A 13,127-nucleotide genomic window follows, 5' to 3' on the forward strand; every position below is an offset into this window, starting at 1 on the left:
CAATTGACTAAAACTTCTCATCTGTCTGAGCACAATATTATGATAAAATACCTTAATTAAACACAATTAGTTTACACACGTTAGCTCACGAGAGTAATATGGGTTAAACAGTCCTATCGCTACAATAGTAACCATATTCGATTCTTCAGACAACTCTCAGACAAAATATAGATGACATGCATAAGTTACTAGACACACGATTATTTATCTATTAACACTGAAAAGCTTATTCTCTTTCTATTCTTAAATGCACTAAAGTCCTAGTTCAACTCTCTTTCAAGTCTTTCAATAGACCGGTAACTGAACTACAATGACAGCTACATAAGATTTGAAATAATATAAGATTTTACGATACCGTTTGATAAGGATCTTCTATGCTAGCCTCTGCTCTTACTTGTCTGTAATTTCCGAGGACGAATTCTTACGTAGTGGACCATATCTGAGATTTTTCGGATCAAGGTGGGCCTTCACGTCTTCAGCACATCAAGCTTTTTCTAAGTAAAAACACAATGGATCTGCAATTTGGTAGTCATGAGATGTACTACGTGGGTACCTACGTCGCCACAGATTTTCCTTTTTTGTCAAGAACACGGTTGATATAACATGCAGTAGTTACCTCTCAGCTGTACAGCATCCCTCCTTTCTGTAATAGGGAAATAGGACCGAAATCCTGCTTACTTTGTTCCTTGTTGTGGCAGAAGGAGAGAACTGACAGTCACTCAGGAAAACAACACAAGACAATCCCATACGAAGACTGGAGAACCAAGAGAGCCCCGTGTGTGTGTGTGGGGGGGGGTTTCCTAACCCTTTTATACCATGATCCTACTGGCACCTTCTGCAATTAATCCTCCTCCCCCGATGTCTGGATACACTTTCTGTGACTAGTAGGGTGGCGTTTTTCTGCCGAAATTTCTCACGGGCCGTGTGCACGCCACTGACTCATGGCGATGTCCAAAATCGAGAACTTTGACCTTACCTTGTTTCTTGCTAACCCTATGAGTCACATTTATTAAACTTTATCAGCTTACTAAAATTTTCTAAGAATTGACATAAACTTATAATCCCTTGTTTCAATTGTTTAACAGTGAGCCTTTACATGCAAAATTCTTATGACCAATATTCTATAATTTAATTATCTTATTTTTATCGTATTACAACAAATTTTTTTACGTGAGTTAACAAATACTCTCAGAGTTGTATTTCACACTTAGATGCAAGTATATTTTTCTTTTTTATTAAAGGTTCCTACTTGTTAAATTGTGACAAAAATTAAATTCCCTTTTGGAACTTTATTAATCACAAACTTTAATAATATGTCTGCTCACATATCCATCTGCGATTCGCTGCGACGTCGCCAAGAAAATGACCAATTTTTGAAGCGGATGATTACAGGAGATGAAAAATGGGTTGTGTACAATAACGTGGTACGTAAAAGATCATGGGGACACAAGAGCAAACCACCGCAAACAACCTCAAAAGAGGGATTGCACCCAAAGAAGATCATGCTCTCTATGTAGTGGGATTATAAAGGTGTTGTCCACTACGAGGTGTTACCATTAGGCAGAACGATTGATTCAACTGTCTATTGTTCACAGTTAATGCGACTGGCCCATGCAATTAGCACAAATCGTCCTGAATTGGCAAATCGGAAAGGCCTTTCAACACGACAATGCCAGACCCCACACATCATTAACTACCCAGAGTAAATTGTTACGCCTTGGCTGGGATGTTTTGCTGCATCCTCTGTATTCACCGGACCTGGCATCTTCCGATCACCACTTATTCCGATCGTTGCAGAATTCTCTAAACGGGAAAACCTTCGCTAACGAGGAGGCTGTCAAAAGACACCCGGATCAGTTTTTCGCCAGTAAACCTCAGGAGTTTTATGAATGCAGCATAATGAAGTTGATGGACAGATGGCAAGAGGTCATTGATAAAGAGGGTAAATATATAACTGACTAGTATGTATTATATATATTAAATAAAATGTGTTTCATTCCACTCTGAAAAACCGAACGAACTTATCTGCCAACCTAATATTAAAACTCTTTAACCACCATGTTTCATCTAATTGTAATAATTTGTTCTTTTTCTTTTAAAATATATAGGAAGATATAAAATTAATTTTTGTTCTAGGTTTTATCAGAACTTTCCAGACCTGTCCCCCCCCTTGTATATGGTATTATTATCTGTCAGTTTTTGTAAAACTGACATATAAAAAAGAATCAGTATCATTTTTTTTGATAAACTGTCACCAACTGCAGAAATTAAACTGTATTTAATTTGTAAAAATAAATTAGGCTGTAGAAATATGAGCCACAAGTGACAACTGTCATTTGTGCACTATGAGGAAAAACTCCCATTTTATAGTGAAAACTTTGGTTTGCTGTTGCTTCTTCTAAATCATAAGAAGATGGAAAAGATGTTCACCTCAGTTTCCTTCATATGTGCACATTCCTTTGCTGTTGTTATAAGAGTTCTATATTAATTTTAAGTAGCTAATATTTCACATTCCAAACAAAAGTCCCCCCCCCACTCCCTCTTTTTTTTTGTATATATATTATAAATTATTAGTTTTTTTTTTTTAATGATATTAAATGATATCAAGAGTATTGTGCTAACAACATTCACACATCTGATATACAATGGTGTCACTTTAGCACATGCAAGGACATTGCAGGGGGAAGTGTCATTCTGGTGTGTGTGTGTGGGGGGGGGGTCTATTATGTGAAAAAATCCAATATCTTACTGTTTCCCAAGCTATTCAGAATTCACTGTATCAACATTTTATGTGATAGCATATTCTCATTAAAGGCTGATCTGTTACCTCTAAACATATCTCAACTTGTACACACATTAGACATTCATATGCTCATTCAACTTCATGTATGCAGTAAGTAATTAACATTTTGTAAATAATATGTACATACTAAGTTATACAATACAAATAACAAAGCATAAAAATGGAAGAAAGTTTTAGGAAGGAAACATGGTATATTCTCCTCTGTATCAAGATAAAGGTAAACTGGTTGTTGTCTTGATATAATAATAATAATTTTAAGGAAGAGTTATTGGCATCTAATCTGTGAAAGTTTATTATTATTTTTTAAAGATAACAGAGGTCCTCACATTCCTCTCCTAAAACAATTTGAGCAACACATCAAATTCTTAATGTATTAGTCTTTTTTTTGAACAATCCACTAAATGAATATGAGCAGGATCTTTGGCAGCAGAATCATCGTGACAGGATGACAGTGAAGTGCTGTTCTCCTGATTAAAGTTCTGCAGAAAGTGTATTGCAGGGGAGAGCTTTGGAGATCTGGAAAATACATACCATCAAGGAGAAAAGAAAATCATATTTTGGAGACTTTTGTGAATGGAGGAAACATGTCGAAAGTTATGTGCAGTATATATTCCACATGGAGACTGTCTGTTCAATATTATTTCATTAATGTTTTAATCTATATTAGTTTTGTGCATTTAATACACTTTGTATTAAATGCACAATATACTTCAGGACAGTTAAATAAAAAAACCTGAACTGATACTACACTGATTGAATTAAGCAACAAGTAAGTTAATGACAATAACAACACAGAACATTGAAATACACTAAAAATATCATATGACTCATGTTGTATGAGAAATTTCCAAAAAGTAAGCATAAAGTAAGTAAAATAAAAAAGTGAAAGCCAACATTTAATGGAAACGACCAGAACTCCTGACAAGTGGCATGATTTTGGTGCAGGACAACACTACTACACACATCACTTGTGAGTAGTTGTGATGTAATCATTGGGAAAACTCTGCCACATCTTTTCTACAGTCCAGACTTAGTGCCTTTAGACTTCCATTAGTTTAGCCCTCAAGAAACACCTTTCTGGAAGGCATGTCACTATGGATGAGGAAGTTCATCAGTGCAAAGGTTATGTTAGATCTTGAATGATGGCTCTATCAAGAATAGAACGGTCCATTCAAGATTTAACAAGAGAACAATAGCAAGCAAAAGCACACTTGTACTCTTGGCAAAGCAGACATAATATGTGAAGATGCAGATATTAACCTTGCTTAAAAAGGAATTAAAATATAAAAGAAGAGGTTGAATTTTAAATTAAAATGAAATCGAAGGAGGAAATAAATATTAAATTGTACTATGTTTAAGGTTATTGTCAAAAATAGATGGAATCTTAATCTGTCAAAAACATCAATGTTAAAATATGCCATGTATAAAGTCGTGTATCATCGTGTGAACGAAAGTTCAAAGGTTGCAATTTGACCACCAAAGATGATGTAACGAACAACGAGTAGGCATTCGTGGAAGGCGCAAGAAATTCGCGTTCCCCGAAAAGAGCGATGCGTGTACAGCAAGGAGGTGACGTCACTCAGTGACAGCGAATGGGAGAGTGTCATAGACAAGTTTGGAGTGCGCTATAATGGGGTTTAAAACAGATTCACATTGTTAAGAGGACCTTTTTTTTTGCTTCCTTTTACGTTTTTCTCCCGGTCGTGTATGCCCTCCCCGTGGGTCTCCTGCTCGAAGTTCCCGAGTGGATCAGCATGCCTGATACCCAACAAGATGTGTGAAGACAGCAAAGCAGTAGCGTATTTCCCATTGCTGAGTGACGCGAATTGAAGAAAATATAGCACAAGATGACGGCAGTATTTGAGTTTTAGACCATCGGTGTGGATCTATCTGATGAGAAAGCAGTAAAGGATTCCTTTAAAGGTAAATCATATTAGAAACAGCGACGCGAAAAGTTCGTAAGCCCAGAAGAAACAAGTGGCTAATTCGGGATGAGCACGACTCTCACGTGGTGGCAATCCCTCGTACAGAGGGACAATCTATAACAAAGAACAGACGGAAGGATCGAGAAATCATCTAACAAGGTGGTAACGTACAAATCTTTCCTTTTTTGTGTTTGTAATGTTAATGGAATTGGACTGGTAGTCTACGTTCATAAGTTGTCTAGACCAAGTTTAATGTGTATGGGTCGTTAGTAGCAGTAATCTAGTTTAATACCAACATCCATGTGATATAAATGAACATAAGATTCTCATGAGTGTGTTTGAATAGCCTGTCTGTTTGATTATTATTACCCTGCTTTACTTGTATTTTAGTATTAACTTTGATTTGCTTGATTATATGTGTTGTTTAAATTGTAATGTTCTTAGATAAATAATAAATATGTTTTCCCATGTATACCTGAGTTTGTCTGAGTAAGAGATTGAATTTTACCACTCACGAAAATATCGAACTTATGTTTAAGGAAAAAAAAGGGAATTTAAAATTGTCAAGGCCAAGACTGTATACTGAGAACTCAATCTACCTAATTACTTGAATTCTGGAAAGTTTCTTCAGATAAGAATTTCTATCCTAGAGTTCTGACAGGCGCAGCATAAACAAATAAATTTCATCAGAGCTCGAAGAGAGAAACGGCCCCAGAAAGTCAGTTTAGAAGCCAGATCTCAATAGGCACAAGGAGAACAATAGAGGTGAAATATTTAAGAAAACAACAACATAACAGTTACCAGATGTAGGCACAGACTTCTTCATGTAGTGGTATTGATAAACTGATCTATCACTATGCATCAATAAATTTGGAGACTTTGTGGAAAAGTAGTGCATGTTTACTTATTTCTTGGTGTGTAATTTTAACTTCCTATTATTAAAAATCCACAAGAAAAAAAAAAAATGTGTCACCTTGCTTTTCAGAAGCCCCTTGTATTATGATGGCTAATGGTGTGATATGGGGTGTCTGAGATCTGCATGTAACAGGTTTTTGATGAAAAATGACAACCTGATGTGAATCAGACAAATTCTCCACGTGGAATACATGTTCCCCACATCTAAAGAAGTCTGTAATGAGATATGCAAACTCACAGTGAGTTCATATTTCATAAATGAACAAATTTCAGAGACTGTGTATAAAGAAAAAAAAAAACCTCATCAATAGACTACTGTATCTCAGCAGATGTACAGATCATGATGAGATTCCCAGTTCTTAAGATTACATGATAAATTTAACACCAGGCAAGCATCTAAAATTTAACAATGAACAAATTTCCCCTCCTCAATGGTTATACAAGTATTACTAGGTTTCAATTATCCCAAATTGATGAACAGATTTACTATCTTCACTAGAAATTAGCAACTTCCTTACCCACAGAACTGTAGAACACTAATGACATACTCTTTTCAAATAAAGCTTTTCAATTTCCATAGCCAAAAACTAAAGCCAAATCTAAAGGAAAAAAAATTCAAAAACTGATTGGTTGGGATAGAACTGCATGTTAAGCACTTACCCTGCAACAGTTATGACTGATACATCTTCGCATACACTTATGAGTACTGTTAACATCTTGTCCATAAGTTTGAACTTTGTCCAATATCCCTCTAACAACCTCCAGGTTAACAATACAGCTAACATGGAGATGGGACCAACAAATGCTGGAGATTTAATCTGCATCAAAATAGCACCCATAATTGTCAAAGCAAAACAGCTACACAGAAAAATCTCAAAAAATGGAATGTTTGGTGCTCCAGCAAACTGACCCAACAAGAATACTATAGTATTAGAAGACAAAAGATGTCACGGTAGTCATGAATTCCAGAAAGCTGACCCACAGTATTAAAAGAAGACAGATAATGTCACTGTAGTCATGGATATATGAGTATATTGAAAAAATTATGAATTTACTCAAAGCAAGTATAGCATCTACAATCTACAAACTATGACCCCCATTTCGCACACGCACAAATATGACAACTTAATTAAAAACCTTGTCAAATGGCCCGAGGATATCAAATATCTCACATATGACCATTGCTAGTTCTCAAGATACATAAGCAAGACAATTATTGCAGCCCATAGTGGTTGTCACATATTTACAAATAACTGTTCTCTCCAAATCTGTCCCACAGCTGGTAGTCCCACTTAAGGTGCATGATGAACATACATAAGGAAAACATTTTATACTTGATTGAAAAATATGCATGTCAAATAGAAACTATAGGAATACTAGAACTATTTTTATCAGACATTGTGACATTATTTGAACACTGCATCAACAAAAGCTTCTTTCAATTTCAAGACAAATTCCACAAGCCGAAAGAAGGCCTAGCAATGCACTCACCACTACCTCCATGTTATTTCAACTAACCTGTTATTATTATTATTATCTGAGACCTCCAGGAAGTCAAGGACTCATCGAGAGAGGCTATAAATCACCAAAATCAGCTGCCATACCTTCCCTAAATTCATTCATGCTAGATGCAGTAGCTACCCCTAAAGACAAATTATTCCACTCACTCACTGCTCTGTGAGAGAAAAACCTGCAAACCACTTTTATTGATATCTGTCTGTTAACTATCCCCTGATCCAAGTCAAGAGTTTATATTCCAATCTCATATTTTCCAGTTTATGCAACAGCCTTTCGTGTGGTATCTTATCAAATGTCTTAGAAAAATCCAACATTATGATAATATATCCATTCCCTCTATCCAACTCAGCCATAACATTGTTATAAAATATGAGCAAATTGCTAAAACATGATCTTCCTTTAGTAAAACCATTCTGCTCCTTGCAGAGTATAGCTTGTTTATCTACCCATTTCTGTATGCGAGTTCTTACCAACTTCTCTAAAATCTTCACTACCACACCATTGATACTGATATGTCAGTAGTTAGACACATTAGTATTTGCACTACAATGGAACTATTATACATTATTTCCATTCCTGATCTGAGACTAGAGTTATACAAACATGTGAAAGGCCTAGCCAAATCAGCTGAGCATTCCTTTAGCACACAGGCTGATATTCCATTTATCCCTACTGACAAATTCTTATCCAAGTTATGCAACTGCTCTTCAACTTCATGATCATGTTCTAACTCTTCATCCCATGTAGCATACACCTGATTGATATATCTTAGAAAAGTGAGCACCATCTGCATTCAGTAAAGTTATTCTTTCACATTCATTCTTTCTTTTGCTTGCAGTATAACGATAAAATTCTTTTGGATTGCCTTTAGCTTGCATGGCCAATTTCTTGTCATACTCTGATTTAGCTTTCCAAACAATACTCATTACTTTTCTGGCCTAAGCTTTATTTATTTCATAAGTCCTCTCACTCTTATTCTCACGATATTCTTTTATGTTCTGTTTATGTTTATGATTTTCTGTTTATGGAATCATTTGAAAAACTGGCCCTGGGAGATTACAAATATGAAACTTTGTATATGCTATAAGATGACATATTCATCATCTGGCCTGCTCAGCGAGTCTTTGTAGATCATCTTAACAACATCCATTCTCATAAAATTCACCGTTAACAGATCACTGCTTTTTTTTAATTTTTTTAGAAGAGACAAGCTCAACACCTAGAATAAGAACAACAACAAACCCAATGTCTGAAAAAAGAAACTAATATAAATATAAGGAAGGAGTATTAATGGAAAGGAAATCGAGCTTGCAAAAGAAATGGAAAAGTATCATGTTGATAATGGTGAGAAGGTTGAATTTCAAATGAGTGGAATAGAGTTGTCATGGTTCCCATCTGTAAAAAAAAAAAAAAAAAAAAAAAAAAAAAAGGAATCAAGCTGAATGTGAGAATCACAGAGGAATTTCTTTACTAAGTGTTCCAAGTAAGATCATCATCATCAAATTCCTGCCATGTACCCTCAAGGGATGTGTAGGATATGATAGTACTACATGAAAAATTTACATCATTACTAACTTCCTATCTACAATTTTCTTCCAAATCAGTCTGTTACTTGTCAAGACTCCAACATTATCAGATCTTATATTTCTCTCGTCTAAGGCACATTGTACTGTATCAATTCACCTATATCTTAATCTTCCTCTGGGTTGTTTTCCTGCCAACCTGGCAGAGAACACTTGTTTTGCTAATCTTTCCTCGCCCATTCTGTTTAAGTGACCACCTGAGATCAGCTCTGCTAACGCATTCCTGGATGCTGACAATATCAAGTTCTTTCCTAATATCCTTGTTTTTAATATGATATTGCCATTGATGACATCTGTTCATGCCTCTAATCTTTCTCAGGACTCTCATATCTGCAGTCTCTAGTCTTTGGTCAAGTGTTTTACTTCTGACCCAGCTCTCAGATCCATAAGTTAAAATTGGCTTGAATACTGTCTTGTATAAAGCTAATTTAGTGTTCCGACTAATTTCTCTCTAATTCCATTGACTTCCTACCATACCAGCTTTGTTGATTCTGTTGTCTATTTACATATTTAATTTACCATCTTCACTAAAAATAGTGCCTAAGTAGCTGAAATGTTTTACTTGTTCCACAGGTTCTCCGTTCACAACCAGTTGACATTTTCAATGATCCTGCCTATTTTCATTGTCTTTGTCTTTTTATTGCTGACCTTCATACCATATCTATTACAACAGTTATTCAATTTAGTCAAGGAATCTTGCAGACTTGTAGCGGATTTATTTAGCAGTATAACATTGTCCGCATAAAGCAAAGAGCTGACATTAACATCTCCAATTTTGATATCATGTTTAATACCACTTTCCTTCATAATGTGATCCAAGTAAGATTTATGTAAGTATTCTTGAAAAGAGGCTGAGAAAAATTGTGGAAGAGAAACTGGGAAAAGAACAAGATGGATTCAGACCAAATAGAGGTTGTCAGGATCAGATTTGCATTTTATGACAAATCATGAAAATATGATATGTACTTTTGTTTTGTAGATTTGGAAAAGGAATACAAAGTGCCAGGGAAAACTTTTTTGAAACACTACAGTTGTATTTGATAAATGGAACATTATACAGTTCAATACACAGTCTATATTTAAATTGTAAATCAGCAGTTAGAATTGAAGGGAATAAAAAAAGCTAGTTTGCTGTAAAATCAAGTGTAAGACAAGAATACATATTATCTCCACTCTCATTCATCATCTATATGGATCACATTATGAAAGAAAGGGGCATTAAATCTGATATTAGAACTGGAGATATCAAACTTAGTTCTTTGCTTTATGCAAATGATATTATACTCCTAAACACATCCAGTGCAAGTCTCCAGAATTTTCTAACTTGTTATAAGATAACAGCTGTAATAAGTTAGGCATGAAAATCCAATAAAAAAACAAATCTATGAAAATAGGCAGGAACATAGAAAACCTCAAATGCATTCTGAACAGAGAGTCTATATAAAAAATAAAATACACTATCTACCAATAATAGTCCAGACACTTTAGCAATTTACAATCAATACCAGCAGGCGAATCCTAATATCAGGTATGTCTACCCCTGGCTTTGATCCCCCCCTGCACTCTTTGATGGAGGCTTTTCACCAATGTGCACAGACATCAGGTGGAATTTGTCTCTATTCCTACATCAAAGCAACACTGAGCTCAGCAACAGATTGAGGACATGCATGCTGCTGCTGCTGCTGTGGATCTCAATCGCCCCTCCAATTCATCTCACAGGTCTTCAATGGGGGGGTTGAGGCCAGTACTCTGTGCAGGTCAGAGCAGTCGTTTAACACCCATTTCTTCATACCATTCCATAACAGCTGCAGCTTTGTGGTATGGAGCATTGTCATCTTGATAGTAACATGATTCTGTTCCATAAAACTCCACGGTATAGGCAGCATCTGATTATCCAGAATATCAAGGTGCTGCATTGCCTTCATGGAACCACGGACAATGACTAGTGGTCCATGGTTCCATGGACCACTAGACACCAAACTTTACTGTGAGTACAACACACTGTGGTAACAAGTGTTCACCAGGTTGCCTCCACACCCTGCTATCAGATTGGAAACAGGAGAACCTTGATTCATCGCTCCACATTACCGTTTTCCACTGGCAACTGTCCAGTTCACACTCTCTTTGCACCATTAGTGGTGTAACGAACAAGGTAGCCAGATGAGCTGCCTTGTTCATTGTTGTGATGTTTGGCTTCACTGCTTTTCTGTGGAAACCCAGTAAATGAAGTTCTTTTGGTATGATATGATTCGAAAGAGTACACCATAGTGTTACTGGCACTCTGGAACTCATCACGGATGGTCCGTGCCAATTGTAGCCAGTTTTTGCGTGCCACCCATTTTAACAGACTCCTGGCAGTCATTTTTGGCAGCTGCCCTGGGTGTTTTTCTGCACTAGTGATGCCAAAACATCTCCATTTGTTGATCACATCATCAACCGTTGATTTCGGATGCTCTAGTTGAGCGGCAATGGCATGTATGGACAACCTGGTGAACAAATAGTATCAATGTCACAAATGTGACACCTCTCTCGAAGTCACTGAGTTCATGTGGTTGTGTTGCCATACCACCTGTATTCAACTGCTATGATGAAATACTGCTTCCTGCTATCTGTAAACTGGTTTTTATGTTATTAACAAACCTGGAATGTTCCATAACTTCAAATAACAGGGGGGGGGTGTCAAGACAAATTTTGGTAGATAGTGCATTTCAACTATTTAGACAGTTTTCAGTGAAAATGGCCAGTTAAATCTGGAAACAGACAACAGAATAAGCAAACTTGGTATGATGGATAGCCAGCTGAATAAATTTATATGGAATAATAGAGAAACTACCCAAAGTACAAAAATAGGAGTACGAGAGTATATAAGACAGTGTTCAAACCAGTTTTAAGTTATGGATCTGAGAGCTGGGGTAGAAATAAAGTACTTGATCCAAGACTACAGACCACAGATATGATGGTTTTGAGAAAAATTAAGGGAGTGAACAAATAGCATCAATGGCAGAATCATATTAAAAATGAAAACATTAGGAACTTAATATTGTTTACATTCAAGAATATGTGAGCAGGTATAATGTAAGGTGGTATGGTCACTTAAATATAATTGGTGAGGAAAGGTTAGCAAAATAAGTGCTTGATGCCAAGGTGGCAGGAAAAAAACTCAGAGGAAGACTAATGTCTAGGTGAATTGATTCAGTGAGAAGTGCCTTAGAATAATGAAATGTTAGATACGACAATATTGGAGTGAAGACAAGTGATGGACCAATTCGAGGAAAATTGTTGATAAGAGATTATTAATAATGTAAACTTAATCATGTAGTGCTGTCATAGTAGCCTGAACACCCCTTAAGAGTACATATCAGGAAATTGTTGATGAAGATGATATTGATGCTTGCTTTTTTTTTTTTTATAATGTCCTCTTGGAGGTAACCGAACAAAAACTTAACTCTTTGGTCTACAGAAAACCAATGCACACAGGAAGTGTTCTTGAAAAGTCCTACCACCATCCAGAAAAAAATTCTCATTATAAAAATTTATGAGAGAGAACATAACATTTCTCACAGTACAGAGAAGAGAAGTCAAGAACAGCTCAGTAATGATAATAAAATGGTTGAAATCCTAAACGAGCCCCTTAGACAAATAGATGAATAGAAAAACCATGAATATAGAGGCTATCCTTACAATATGATTTGTCACTGACATCTCAAAGATATTGTGTGAACAAGAAATAAAAGTAGCTTTCACCCTAATGAACAGGATCTCAAGTTTCCTTTGACCTCTAACATATCCATCATTTACTACTACTTAAAATAAATAAATAAATAAATAAATTAAAAAAAAAAAAAAAAGCTGGGAGAGTATATTAGATCACATGGAACTTGCTGTTGGGCATGACACAAAATCAGGTTTGATCATCTTTCACTGAAAACCTGACACCCTAACATCAAATTTCTAGGTATCACAACATAAACAAAGTGTGTGTGTGTGTGTGCGCGCGCACGCGCAACACTTAATTTATTTCAGATATTCTACATTCCGGTTAGAATTAACTTACTTGTTGCTAAACTTAGTCAATATAATATCAGCTTACATTTTTATTTCACTCTCCTGAAGAAGCGTACTATAATGCACATTAAAATTTAATAAAATAATTCCTCAATGAACTGTCTCAATGTAGAATATATTACTGGACAAACTTGCAAGAGAAGCATTTCAAAACATAATTTTAATGTGTAAATTGGACATTATATAGAAGCAACGTATAACCTATACTTAATTTGGACATCAGCAATAAGTTTCATGCAAAATGAAGTGTGAGGCAAGAGTATATACCATTAGTCACCATCATCTAAACCCGATATCAAAATCAGAGACATTAAGCTC

At 35.8% G+C, this 13,127-nt stretch overlaps 1 protein-coding gene across 1 annotated transcript in view; it reads right to left on the minus strand.

The window, feature by feature from the left end:
• The window catches only part of MED4 (mediator complex subunit 4), a 94,845-nt gene that overhangs the window by 26,956 nt on the left and 54,762 nt on the right, over positions 1 to 13,127 (minus strand). The gene's annotated exons all lie outside the window — the stretch shown is intronic.

Source organism: Typopeltis vanoorti, chromosome 21 (assembly GCF_054136105.1).
Source record: "Typopeltis vanoorti isolate ZY-2024b chromosome 21, IOZ_Tvanoo_1.0, whole genome shotgun sequence".
NCBI classification, from domain to species: Eukaryota; Metazoa; Arthropoda; class Arachnida; order Uropygi; family Thelyphonidae; genus Typopeltis; species Typopeltis vanoorti.